The sequence below is a fragment of the Theropithecus gelada genome, chromosome 1, assembly GCF_003255815.1.
Source record: "Theropithecus gelada isolate Dixy chromosome 1, Tgel_1.0, whole genome shotgun sequence".
NCBI lineage: Eukaryota > Metazoa > Chordata > Mammalia > Primates > Cercopithecidae > Theropithecus > Theropithecus gelada.
This window is the reverse complement of record NC_037668.1, coordinates 142,761,908-142,776,182: the sequence shown is the minus strand read 5'-3', so window position 1 is coordinate 142,776,182 and position 14,275 is coordinate 142,761,908.

Genomic DNA, 14,275 nt, shown 5'->3' with positions numbered 1-14,275 from the left:
GTGTTTCTGGATGACATTAGTATTTGAATTGTTGGACTCAGTAAGTGGGTTGCCTTCCCAATGCAGATGAGCATCACCCAATCCACTGAAGGCTTGAATCAAACAAAAGGCCAAGGAAGGAGGAATTTGCTCCTTTTTTTTGCCTCACTGCTTGAGCTTGGATATCTCATCTCATTTCACCTTCTTCTGCCCCTGGACTGGGATTTACTACATTAGCTTCTCTGGTTCTTACGCCTTTTAACTCAAACTGATTTACATCACTGGCTTTCCTGGGTCTCCAGTTGGTGAATGGCAGATTGCGGGACTTCTCAACCACCATAATCATAATGCATTCAATTCCTCATAATAAATCTCATTGTATCTATCTATCCAATTATTTGTCTATCTACCTATCTACCTATGTCTCTATAAATCTATCCTATTGGTTCTGTTTCACTGGAGAACCCTGACTAATACAACATTGAATGAGAATCCTGGTTTCACGGATTCTGAATGACTTGTCCCCACTGAAGAGTCAGTCTTAGTTCTTCATCTGACGTGTTCCGTTAGTCCAGTGTCAAGGTGAAGTAAATCTGAAGGTTTTGTCGTATTGCAGAAGAAGTGACCAAGTCTAGCAGTCAAGCATTTGTTACTTCAGTCAAGGGTCCGGTCATACTAACGATCTATGCCTGTTTACTTACTATTTTGCTTCAGAATCGCCCTAGGAATGGACTGTTTTTGACTTTTCCACTTTCCTTTTTGTTTTTCTTTTTGAGACAGAGTCTTGCTCTGTCACCCAGGCTGGAGTGCAGTGGCGCAATCTCGGCTCACTGCAAGCCCTGCCTCCCAGGTTCAAGCCATTCTCCTGTCTCAGCCTCCCAAGTGGCTGGGACTACAGGCGCCAGCCACCACGCCCAGCTAATTTTTTGTATTTTTAGTAGAGATGGGGTTCCACCATGTTAGCCAGGATGGTCTCTATCTCCTGACCTCGTGATCCGTCCGCCTTGGCCTCCCAAAGTGCTGGGATTACAGGTGTGAACCATCGCACCCGGCTGACTTTTCCACTTTTCTGAAGAATTATCCACTTCTTGAATATCCACTTATTGATGATTCTAAGGAACCAGGTGGGCTTTTCCCTTTCAGACACCCCTCTCTCTCATGAGAGAAAGAGGGCTGCTCTCCTTTCTCTTTCTTTTGCCCATTAAACTTCTGCTCCTAAACTCAAAAAAAAAAAAAAAAAAGAACTAGGCAAAACAAAGTGTGATATTTGAACTGAAGAAGTGGATTTTTATCTAGCAAATGTTATACTCTCAATTTAATTTTCTTTTTCACTAAAAGAAAAGATTCTCTTATGGTCAGTGACCATATGCAAATCAGTTGAATCTTGAGGAAAATATAATAAAGAGGACAAATGGAACCAAACAACCAGATCTTATCAGACTGTTCCTGCAGGATAAGTCCACAGTTTCTTTAATATTAAAATTAATTCATTATTTAATATTAATTGGACATCTGCTGTGTGCCAGTTTTTTCTTTTTGTTTTTTTAAGGTACTATCAACCAAACAGACAAAAATCTCTACTTTCCTGTTGGTCCTTAATTCCCAACAGATAAATTATTAGGACATTCAGTCTTTGTATGGCCAGCCTCTCAGATGGTCCTCAACGATCTCCACTTCCTGCTATTCATACCTCGTGTAGTTCCTTCTCACACTGCACCAGGGTGATTTATGTAACCAAAATAATATGGCAGAATTAATGATATGCCACTCCAGAGATTGTTCTAAAAGATACCATGGCTTCTGTCTTGATCTTTCTCACTACTTTTCTCTTGGATCATTCATTCCGAAGGAAGCCATCTGCCATGTTATGAGGACACTCAGCCAGTGCAGCAGACTGAATATGTTCCCCCACAAATTCATATGTTGAAACCCTAATCCCAGTGTGATGATTTTGGAGGTGGGGCCTTTGGGAGGTAATTAGGTCATGGGGGTGCAGCTCTCATAAATGAGATTAGCACCCTCATAAGAAAGGCCAGAGAGCTAACTGGCTGTCTTTCAGCATGTGAGAATACGAGAAGTCAGCAGTCTGCAACCCAGAAGTGTGCCCTCACCAGAACCTGATGATGCTGACGTCCTCATCTCAGACTTCCAGTCTCCAGAGCCATGAGAAATAAATTTCTGTTGTTTACAAACTACCTAGTCTACAGTATTCTATTATGGCATCCTGAACTGAACTGATTAAGACTTGGAGAGTTCATTGTGCTAAGGAACAACCGGTGCTAAGGATCTCCAGTGAACAACCTTTGAGGAACTCAAGGACTGCCTACAACCACATGAGCGTGCTTGGAAGACCGCCTTCCTCCAGTCTGCAGAGGATTGCAGCTCCAGCCAACAGCTTGCTTGCAACCTCATGAGAGATGCTGAGCCAGAACCTCCCAGCTAAGCCACTCCTGGATTCCTGGCTCATAGAGAATATTAGATAAATGTTTATTGTTTCAAGCTACTAAATTTTATGGTAATTTCTTATAGTGCAATGGATAACTACTGCATTTTTTATTCCTAAATATTCCTAAGGACTTCCAAGGATAAACTCATCCAAGAACTATAATGCACCCAGAAGGAGTGCAGGGATTTTACCTTACTCCCTCAAGGCTAGATGAAACTCAATGAGCTGTATCAGATATGCTTCCTGCCTTACTGCGCTGTGTGGGGGGGCTAACCAGGCAACCATTACCTGTAAGTTGAATCTGGCTGTTTTATTTACCATCACTGCCAATTCCCATATTTGCCACCTGCTGATTCACCCAAAGGGGTTTTCAATATACCAGGAAAAATCCTTCTCTGAAATATTAGTCATGAACATCCCAAAGCAAAAAGTTTAGGTTCCCAGAAAGTACAGCTTTTTAGCGATAAAATATTTTACTCAGAGAACCATACCATTTTCACCAAAGCACAATCATAATGTCAAGTTGACTCAGTAGGAAGGTGTATTAGTTCATTCTCACACTGCTATTAAGAAATACCTGAGACTGGGTAATTTATAAATAAAAGAGGTTTAATTGGCTCATGGTTCCACAGGCTGTACAGAAAGCATGGCAGCATCTGCTTGGCGTCAATCATGGTGGAAGGCAAAGGGAAAACTGGCCCTTCGTATGGCCAGAGCGGGAGGAAGAGACAGGGGGAAGGTGCCACACACTTTTAAACAACCAGATCCCATAAGAATTCTGTCATGAAGATAGCACTAAGGGAATGGTGCTAAACCACCAGAAACCTCCTCCATGATCCCATCACCTCCCACCAGGCCACATCTCCAACGTTGGGAATTACAACTGAACATGAGATTTGGGTGGGGACAACCATATCAGAAGAGGTTCCACCACTGGCCATACTCTATCAGAACCAATGCTCTTCATCAACAATCTGGACACTGGTATACTTGTCAGGGGTCCAGACTCCCCCTCTTTTATAGTAGATTTCCTCTTGAGCTTTTATTATCTTTTCATGCCACCTGGTCTTGGTCAGTGTCATCTTAGCCCATCTTAACTCATTTTTCTCCCCTTGAACCTGAGAGAAGGAGTTGCAGTCCTAGTCCTTTTCCTCCCAGGAGGTATTTCTGCCCCTTGTAAATTTATGGATGCTAAACAAAATGTGGAGAAAACATATTGCCCTGCTCTATCTGGCAGCTTCCAAGATTCAATGATACATTGGAAAAGGAGTGACTCACTTCCCCTTCCAGCAACATGTAAGCCCTAGACTCTTGCCAAGCCAGAAATATCCCCAATTAAACAAATTATGTAGCAGAAAGTCTTTTAATTAATAAACTAAATTTGAATAAGTATCTGGTTCTTGATGTTTTTAGTTATTTATTATGACCATACTCCATTGTGCGTAATGCAGGTAAATGAAAGTTAATTTTATTATTTCTCTTTCTAGTGATGGAGTCATATAAACCTTAACCTTCAGAGTGACAATTCAGGGAGTCTCAAGTGATCAAAGAAGCTCTTTAGCAAATGCACACAGGCAACAACACTCCCCCCCCCGCCCCGCTGCCCCCCACCCCCCGCTCCACCTTTATCTTCATACATACATATTTCAAATGGCTTTCCCTGAATGGGCAGTCCTGCCAAGATTTGTTTGGGTCTTTCTCATCTTTGTTGGTGAGGTGGTTCTTCAATTATCTGTAAATGTTTCTATCCTCTGCCAAATTACACCACTTCCAACTGCAAGATATAATTATTTCCTCTACCTACAGCAAAGTGAAGCCAAGTACACCTTGAACCGTTTTCATTCTCAGGTACCTTATATAGGTTTGCCAAGAGCTGGGAAACACAGTGGTCAGCTTTTCGGGCAAAAGTGGTGAAAGCTCTTTAGGGCAAATCTTCTCTGTAAGTTTTCATTTAAGTTGGGAACTAGAGGGGAGTGGCATGTTTCTATCAGTCTGAATTTAATCTGGGTGGGAATTATTTTTACTGGGAAAAAGAAAATGAAGGACCCCCAACAAATTACTCAAAAGGAAGTGGATACTATTTTCCTGGAACATTTTCTTAATCTGTCATCTTCAAGCCTGCCCTCAGGCTGGCTGGCTATATAAATCAGGGCAAAGTGGCAGAAACAAAATTCTCTTCAGAATTGAGTGAATTTCTGTAGAAAATGTGTCCTAAGGTAAGCATTTTATGATGGTCTTTGGGGTCTTGGGGAAAAAATTTGTTTCAGTGACAGAGCGAGATGACCCCAAGAGTAAGACAGCTCCCAAGAATGTGGTGATGGTGGAAAAACCTACTTCTTTCTCTTCAAATTGTAAGAAGGTAGTTCTCGAAACTTTGTATATAAAATTATTAGTGCCAATTTTAAGGAACTGATCAAAATATCAACTTTTCCTCATTGGCTGATGTAATGGCTAGTTTCATATATCAACCTGGCGAGGTTCTAGTACCCAGTTACTTAATGAAATATTAAGCTAGGTGTTGCTGCAGAGGTATTTCATAGATAACATCTATAATCAGTTGACTTTAAGTAAAGGAGATGATGCTAGATAATGTGATTGGGGCCCCATCCAGGTAGTTGAAGGTCTCTAAGAGCAAACCCCTGAAAAGAAAGAAATTCTGCTTCAAGACTATAGCATCAGCCAGGCATGATGGCTCATGCCTGTAATCTCAGTACTTTGGGAGGCCAAGGCAGGAGGATTGGTTGAGCCCAGGAGTTCGAGACTGGCCTGTGCAACATGGTGAGACCCCACCTGTACAGTCAGAAATTAGTCTGGCATGGTGGCATGAACCTGTAGTCCCAGCTACTCGGGAGGCTAAGGTGGGAGGATTACTGGAGCCTAGGATATTCAGGCTGCAGTGAGCCATGATGGTGCCACTGCACTTCAGCCAGGGTGATAGAACGAAACCCTGTCTCAACAAAAAGAAAAACAAACCAAAAAAAAAAAAAAAAAAAAAACCCTCTACAGCCTCAAGTCTTATATGAGTTTCCAGCCTGCTGGCCTGCCCTACAGATTTCAGACTTGCCAGCCCCTACAAGTATGTAAGCCAATCCCTTGAAATAAATCTCTTTGATTCTGTTTCTCTAGAGAACTCTGATAAAGTTGTTACCCAACATGCATTTAGGATGTTACAACTACCATATTTAGTTAACTATTACATGGGCCAGTTGGCCAATATTCTTATCATGCAGTGTGCAGGACAGCTGTCTTCTCCGCTTCATCTTAGTTCACACAGTCCAGATTTAAACAGCTTACACTATCACATTCTTGCACAAAAACCTTTCAAATGACGTTTAACATCTTTATATTTACAAAGAAGTACCTGGGCCTGTGTTCACTCTTTCTACAGATTAATTGCGATCACATAGAACTGCGTAACTGAGAACTAAAACCTTTCCATCCAGCTGGCTGTGGGACAGCGAGTGGATAAAAGACAGGCCCAGCAGTTCCCACCAGAGGTGGAACGTGAATGCCTGGAATCTGAGAAGGGAACTTGGAGATTAAAGGACAAGAGCCAGGAAACCTAGATTTTAACTCCAGGATCTCTAGTCATTAGCTGGGGGACCATAACACAGGCCAAGTATCAGACTTGTCCTCAAAATGAGGATAATAAAAAACCAGCATCCCTAAGAAAGGTGAGAATTAATTGAGATCCTGTATGTGAAAGCATTAATCAAAGCTCTATACCAATGGCACATCAGTGTTACCTTATCTCCTTTGGTCTCTTCAACCCCTATCAATAATATCTAGAAATAGAAAACTGGACAATGAGAACATGTGCTAAAGATTATTCCTATGCCCTTCTCTGCATTAATTCCCATAGGAGGTGTGATTTTATGGAAAACAAAATATGTTATATTCACCCCCTCCACCTCATGTTTATACAGTTATAAATGGTTCAATTTAGTCCCTATCTAAGGAGACATGTCATTGTGTGGGAAACATATATAATAATATACTCTTCACCACATAATAAGCTCTTCACCAACCTTAGGGGTTTGAGAGAGCTTCTTGCCTGGGGTGGAAGTGAGGGAAGTGGGCAGGATGGGGCAAATGGCGTCTCAAACCCTTCAGCTGATAGTAGTTTAGGAAAGAGACACCGATCATCACCTTCATAGCAATTAGAAACCTAGAGAGGTGGGAAGAACGCTGGATAATGAGTCATGAAAATTAGATTCTAGTCCTGACTCTGCCACTAAAAAGTTATATGACATTAGAAAAATTTACTATCTATGGGTTTGGTTTTCTAATTTATGAAATGAGGTGGTTTGGACTAGATTGGCTTTACCTAAAGTATGTTCTTCTGAATATTAATAAATTGTTTGTTTTGTTTTGTTTTGTTTTTTGAGACAGGGCCTCGCTTTGTTGCCCAGGCTGGAGGGCAGTGGCACAAAAAAGGCTCACTGCAGCCTCGAGCTCCTAGGCTCAAGGCATCCTCCCACGTCAGCTTTCCAAGTAGTTGGGACTACAGGTGCATGCCACCATGCCCCTCTAATTTTTTTTTTGGAGACGAGATTTTTCCATGTTGCCCAGGCTGGTCTCAAACTCCTAGGCTCAAGTGATCCACCTGACCTCCCAAAGTGCTGGGATTACAGGCGTGAACCACTGCAGCAGCCAAATAAGTTTTATATAAAAAAGGAGGATCTGAGAAACTTAATTTTTTGGAGGAATTTGGTTAAACAAAACAAAAAAGTATCATTGCCACAGAGTTTTTCAGGGTATTAATAAACTAATATGCCTCATTAAGCTCCAAAAGGCAGATAGTCGCAACCACTTGGGAGGCCGAGGTGGGAAAATCACTTGAGCCCTGGAGTTCCAGGCTTCCGTAAGCCATGTTCCTGCTACTGCACTGCAGCCTGGGCAGCAAAGGGAGGCCCTGTCTTAAAAAAACAAAACAAAACAAAAATACACAGTATACAATATTTCCCAATGTATTTGGTCATAAAATCACTTGTGCACGGAGTATTTCCGGAAGTAGCAGGCTGAGGAACTTACTTTGAGAAACACTAACTTAGAAAATCTATAAAGTGCCTTTTAATTCTAATGTTCTTGTTCTATAAAGCTGGTGTGGTGCCAAGAAAGTGGACATTTGCCAGTTGTATGAATGACATGCTAGAGTAGAAAATAGTTTTTATTTTACTAGTGTCTCCTTTAAACTTTCTCCTCTTTTAATGGCGTCACTATTCTTGCTGTCAGCCAAGCTGGATACTTCAGTACTTTAGGGGCCACTTTGACTCTCGGCCATCAATCTGTCCATTGCTAAATCCTGATAATTCATCTGAAACTCATTTCTGCGTCACTAATCCTGTTTCCAGGCTTTACTGATGGACCTGTGTTTTGATTGTTGCTTTTGCTGGCAGAAACCCTGAAAATTTCTCTAGCAAAGACAGGAAAAGTCTCCTTCTCTCTGCCAGTCTATTCTTTACCTTTATGCCAGAGCTTTTTCTTGCAAACCATGAATCTAATCAGGTTACTCCTCTTCTCAAATATTTTCAAAGGTCCTACATTGTCACAGAATAAAATTTTAAATTCTTCAAAGTCAGTCAATGTCCAGGCCTAACTTTCCTTTCTTATCTCTATAAGCCAAGTTCCCTGCTCCTTAAAGATATCTTATTTCATGCTTTTTCATCTCTTTTCACATAACTTTCTGTCCTTGAGATTCCTCCTTTATTAAAACACTTGTCTCCAATAAAACATTTGTGTCACTCAAGACCCAGCTCTAATGCAACCTCTTCTTTGAAAGGTTCCCTTGCACACTTATTTAGATGTGAGCTCTCCCCTCTCTGTACTTGGCTAGTACCTCTCTCATCTAATATGCCCCCCCTGGTATTATGATGATCTATAAAGTCATGCTAATCATTCTTCAGATAATACATTTATTGAACACAGGGGTACAGTGAATGACTCGACTAGGCGCAAAAACTGCAGCCAGTTCAATCATCTCTGATCTCATTCATTCAATCAGTCATTCAACAACTGTTTATTATGTGCTAGGCACTAGGGAACATAAACATGGTTAAGACCTTACCATCAATTCCTTGGTTGCCCTAGTTCGGTTCCTAGTCCTCTCCTTCAGGAGAGGCCTCATTGCAAGTCCATCCCAAATCTCTCACATTCTTCTTGAGCCAGTTCACAGTTCACAGTTACTCTGTTCAAACAGTAACTGTACAAGCTCCAAATGCCACTGTTGAATGTCCTTTTTGTCCAGGTGGTAAGTGTTCTCTCATTTGAGTTCCTTAATGTTTCTTAAAAACTCAACATTAAAAGACACCTGTCCTTTGATCAAACCTCCAAAGCCTCATTTTCAGATTCATCCTATTAAGGCTCTGGAACAAGCCTGCACTAAACCCTCCACAAATCCTGATGCACTTACTTGAGTATTATTTACTGTAACCTTCATGAATGTGCAATAAACACACAGAAGTTCCCAACGCTGAAGGCTGGAAAGACGTGGCAGGATGATAAATAAGCTTTGATGATGATTTCAATGGATGGTAATTTCTTGCTTCCACAGAGACGCCACAAACACAGCTGTCAGAAGTGCATTGTGTAAATCAGATGCTAATTAAATTAAATTCCCACTGGAATTAAGGCAGCAAAGTATTTTGTCTTGTTTTCTTGCAAACTAGGCCTCTCAATCAAGACAGCTGGAGCACTGGCATTTCAGGTACGTGGAGGCAACAGCTGCAGTGAAGCAAAGCAACTGCTTTCATGATTAAATTGCCATCGGTAAAAGGAAAAGAGATGCCATTTTTGACATTAGTAATGCTAAAAATTCAAACAATTTAGCAGAAGCAGAGCTGGACCAGGAAAGAAGAGGTCTGGGTTCTGATGTAAGTTTTGGCGAAATCATTTTATGACTCTAAGCTTCAGTTCCCAGCTTCTTCTCCCCTTCTTCCTCCCTTTCCTCCTTCTTTCGTTGTTTCTGCTAAATATTTATTGAATGCTAATTACCGCCAGGCATGTACTGGGTCCTGAAGACCCAAATACATAGGACATTTTTTGTCCTCTCGGCGTACCTGGTCTTTTTGAAGAACCAGGGGCTGGGACTCTATGATCATGGCACCTTCTGGGAGTTCTATCATTCTAAATATAAATGTTTTTAAAACCAGCATTTAGGTGATATTGACTTCACCCCACTTCTCTGTTAAGGGATACAGAAGATACATCCCTGACCCTGCCTTTAGTTTTTAGTCTAGTGAGAAACCAAAGCACACGTGACTGGTACAACATTTGATATTCCACAGCCAGAAATAAGTAGACGTAAGAAAATATTGCCTAAATTACGTAGAGAAGGACTGGGAAGCAGAAGCTTGAGTAAATAAGTCATTCAATGAATGCTTTTTTTCTTCATTCAATACTTCATGAAACATTTACTAAATGCTTACTATGTGCCAGGTTCTGTGCTGGGGATACCAAGGAGGCAGTCTCTGCCATTAAGGAGCCTCCAGTTAATTGGACAGGCAAATATATAAAATGGTAATTATGGTAAAATATGGTTACAGCAATGTTAGAAACATTAGAAATCATTACAATAGATGCATGGCACAGGAATAGGTTTACTCGAAAAACAAACTCAAAGCACTACTGAAAGTATTCTATCTCATCTGTTCTTTCAGTTGTCTCTACAGTTCATATTCCACAAATCACTCCTTCTTTATTTATTTATTTATTTATTTATTTACTGGGGCAGAGTCTCACTCTGCCACCCAGGCTGGAGTGCAGTGGTACAAACTCAGCTCACTGCAACCTCCGTTTCCCAGGTTCAAACAATTCTTCTGCCTCAGCCTTCTGAGGAGCTGGGATTATAGGCACGAGCCACCATGCCCAGCTAATTTGTGTATTTTAGTAGAGATGGGGTTTCACCATGTTGGCCAAGCTGGTCTGGAACTCCTGAACTCAAGTGATCTGCCCGCCTCACCCTATCAAAGTGCTGGGATTACAGGTGTGAGCCACCACACCTGGCCCCATTAATATCTTAAGACTTAAAATCCTAGAGAAAGTAACTGCGTGTTGTGTATTTGCTTTGTACAAGGTGGATCCCAGTACAAGGTAGCAATATCCCTCACAAATACAGTCTGATGCTAATGATTATTTGCTCAAGAATATATGGTGTTATAATAATTAAAAATGGAAGACAAACTGGCATATTCATAAAATGGAATACAACCCAACAATAAAAAGGAATGAGCTACGAATATGTATACATGCCACAAGACAAAATCTTAAAAACTAGGATAGGCAAAACTAATCTATGATTGAAAAAAATTAAAACAGTGATTTCCTGTGGGAAGCAGGAGAGGGGATTGATTGGGTAGTGGCATGAAGGAACTCTCTGGGGTCATGGTAATGTTCTCTCTTGTTAGCAGTTTAAAATACAAAGATCTGTACATTGGGTTACACAATGCATACTTAAGATTTGTGCATTTTGTTTAATACACATTTTACCGTAAATGAAATTTGTAAGAAGTATTAAACTCCATTTAATAATCTGTATGCTGTCATCCTGATACCAAAGCCTGGCAGACACATAACAAACAAAAGAGAATTTTAGACCAATTTCCCTGATGAATATTGATGCAAAAATGCTCAATAAAATACAGGCAAACCGAATCCAGCAGCACGTCAAAAAGCTTATCCACCATGATCAAGTCAACTTCATCCCTGGGATGCAAGGCTGGCTCAACATATGCAAATCAATAAACATAATCCATCACATAAACAGAAGCAAAGACAAAAACCACATGATTATCTCAATAGATGCAGAAAAGGCCTTTGACAAAATTCAACAGCCCTTCATGCTAAAAACTCTCAGTAAACTAGGTATTGATAGGATGTATCTGAAAATAATAAGAGCTATTTATCTGAAACCCACAGGCAATATCATACTGAATGGGCAAAAACTGGAAGCATTCCCTCTGAAAACTGGCACAAGACAGGTATGCCCTCTCTCATCACTCCTGTTCAACATAGTATTGGAAGTTCTGGCCAGGGGAATCAGGCAAGAGAAAGAAATAAAGGGTGTTCAATTAGGAAAAGAGGAAGTCAAATTGTCTCTGTTTGCAGATGACATGATTGTATATTTAGAAAACCCCACTGTCTCAGCCCAAAATCTCCTTAAGCTGATAAGCAACTTCAGCAAAGCCTCAGGATACAAAATCAGTGTGCAAAAGATCACAAGCATTCCTATACACCAATAACAGACAAACAGAGAGCCAAATCATGAGTGAATTCCCATTCACAATTGCTACAAAGAGAATAAAATACCTAGGAATCCAACTTACAAGGGATGTGAAGGACCTCTTCAAGGAGAGCTACAAACCACTGCTCAACAAAATAAAAGAGGACACAAACAAATGGAAGAACATTCCATGCTCATGGATAGGAAAAATCAATATTGTGAAAATGGCCATATTGCCCAAGGTAATTTATAGATTCAATGCCATCCCCATCAAGCTACCAATGACTTTCTTCACAGAATTGGAAAAAACTACTTTAAAGTTCACATGGAACCAAAAAGCAGCCTGCATTGCCAAGACAATCCTAAGCAAAAAGAACAAAGCTGGAGGCATCACGCTGCCTGACTTCAAACTATACTACAAGGCTACAGTAACCAAAACAGCATGGTACTGGTACCAAAACAGAGAGGCAGACCAATAGAACAGAATACAGGCCTCATAAATAACATCACACATCTACAACCATCTGATCTTTGACAAACCTGAGAAAAAAAAAAAAGAAAGAAAGAAATGGGGGAAGGATTCCCTATTTAATAAATGCTGCTGGGAAAACTGGCTAGCCATATGTAGAAAGCTGAAACTAGATCCCTTCCTTACATCTTATACAAAAATTAATTCAAGATGGATTAAAGACTTAAATGTTAGACCTAAAACTGTAAAAACCCTAGAAGAAAACCTAGGCAATACCATTCAGGACATAGGCATGGGCAAGGACTTCATGACTAAAACACCAAAAGCAATGGCAACAAAAGCCAAAATAGACAAATGGGATCTAATTAAACTAAAGAGCTTCTTCATGACAAAAGAAACTACCATCAGAGTGAACAGTTAACCTACAAAATGGGAGAAAACTTTTGCAATCTACCCATCTGACAAAGGGCTAATATCCAGAATCTACAAAGAATTCAAACAAATTTACAAGAAAAAAACAACCCCATCAAAAAGTGGGCAAAAGATATGAACAGACACTTCTCAAAAGAAGACATTTATGCAACCAACAGACACATGAAAAAATGCTCATCATTACTGGTCATCAGAGAAATGCAAATCAAAAAACCACAATGAGATACCATCTCACGCCAGTTAGAATGACGATCATTAAAAAGTCAGGAAACAACAGGTGCTGGAGAGGATGTGGAGAAATAGGAATGCTTTTACACTGTTGGTGTAAACTAGTTCAACCATTGTGGAAGACAGTGTGGCAATTCCTCAAGGCTCTAGAACTAGAAATACCATTTGACCCAGCGATCCCATTACTGGGTATATACCCAAAGGATTGCAAATCATGCTACTATAAAGACACATGCACACGTATGTTTAATGCAGCACTATTCACAATAGCAAAGACTTGGAACCAACCCAAATATCCATCAATGATAGACTGGATTAAGAAAATGTGACACATATACACCATGGAATACTATGCAGCCATACAAAGGGATGAGTTCATGTCCTTTGCAGGCACATGGATGCAGCTGGAAACCATCATTCTGAGCAAACTATCACATGGACAGGAAAGCAAACACCACATGTTCTCACTCATAGGTGGGAACTGAACAATGAGAACACCTGGACACAGGGCGGGGAATATCACACACCGGGGCCTGTCGTGGTGGGGGGCAGGGGGAGGCATAGAATTAGGAGGAATACCTAATGTAAATGACGAGTTAATGGGTGCAGCAAACCAACGTGACATGCATATACCTATGTAACAAACCTGCACATTGTGCACGTACCCTAGAACTTAAAGTATAATAATAATAATAATAATAATAATAATAAAACAATCTGTATGCTGAAGTATTTAGAAGGAAATATATTATTGTCTGAAATTTACTTTCAAATGCATCAAAAATAAGATGGATTCATGGATGGATGGGGGATGAATAGATGGACAGATATATCATAAAGCAAGTAGAGTAAAAAAAAAATTAATTTTTTTGAGGCAGAGTCTCACTCTGTTGCCCAGGCTGGAGTGCAGTGGTGTGATCTCAACTGACAGTAAAATATTAATGATAGAATCAAGATGCTATGGATATAAGGGTATTCACTATCATAGTCTTTGAACTTGGCCATATTTCATAATAAAATTTGGGGGCGGAAAGGATACACGATGGTCCCAAATTGCTGACACCTGTTGGGTGCTCTCTTACAGAAACTGTGCATCTTTCTAAGTCCTAGTGTAAGAGAGCACCTGGGATCCTGTGTGGCAGCAGTTCCTAATCATAGGTGAATGTAAGAATCTCTAGCTGAATATGGTGTCTCACACCTGTAATCCCAGCACTTTGGGAGACCGAGGCAGGAGGATCACTTGAGCCCAGGAGTTTGCAACCAGCTGGGGCAACATAGTGAGACCTCGTCTCTACCAAAAATTTTTTTTTAAATTAGTGCCCAGCTACTTGAAAGTGGGCGCAGGCTGAGGTGGGAGGATCACTTGATCCCAGGAGGTGGAGGCTGCAGTGAGCTGTGATTGCACCATTGTACTCCAGCATTCCAGCCTGAGCAAGAGAACAAGAGACCTTGTCTAAAAAAAAAAGAATCTCCTCCATGAGTTTTTACAAATTCACATATC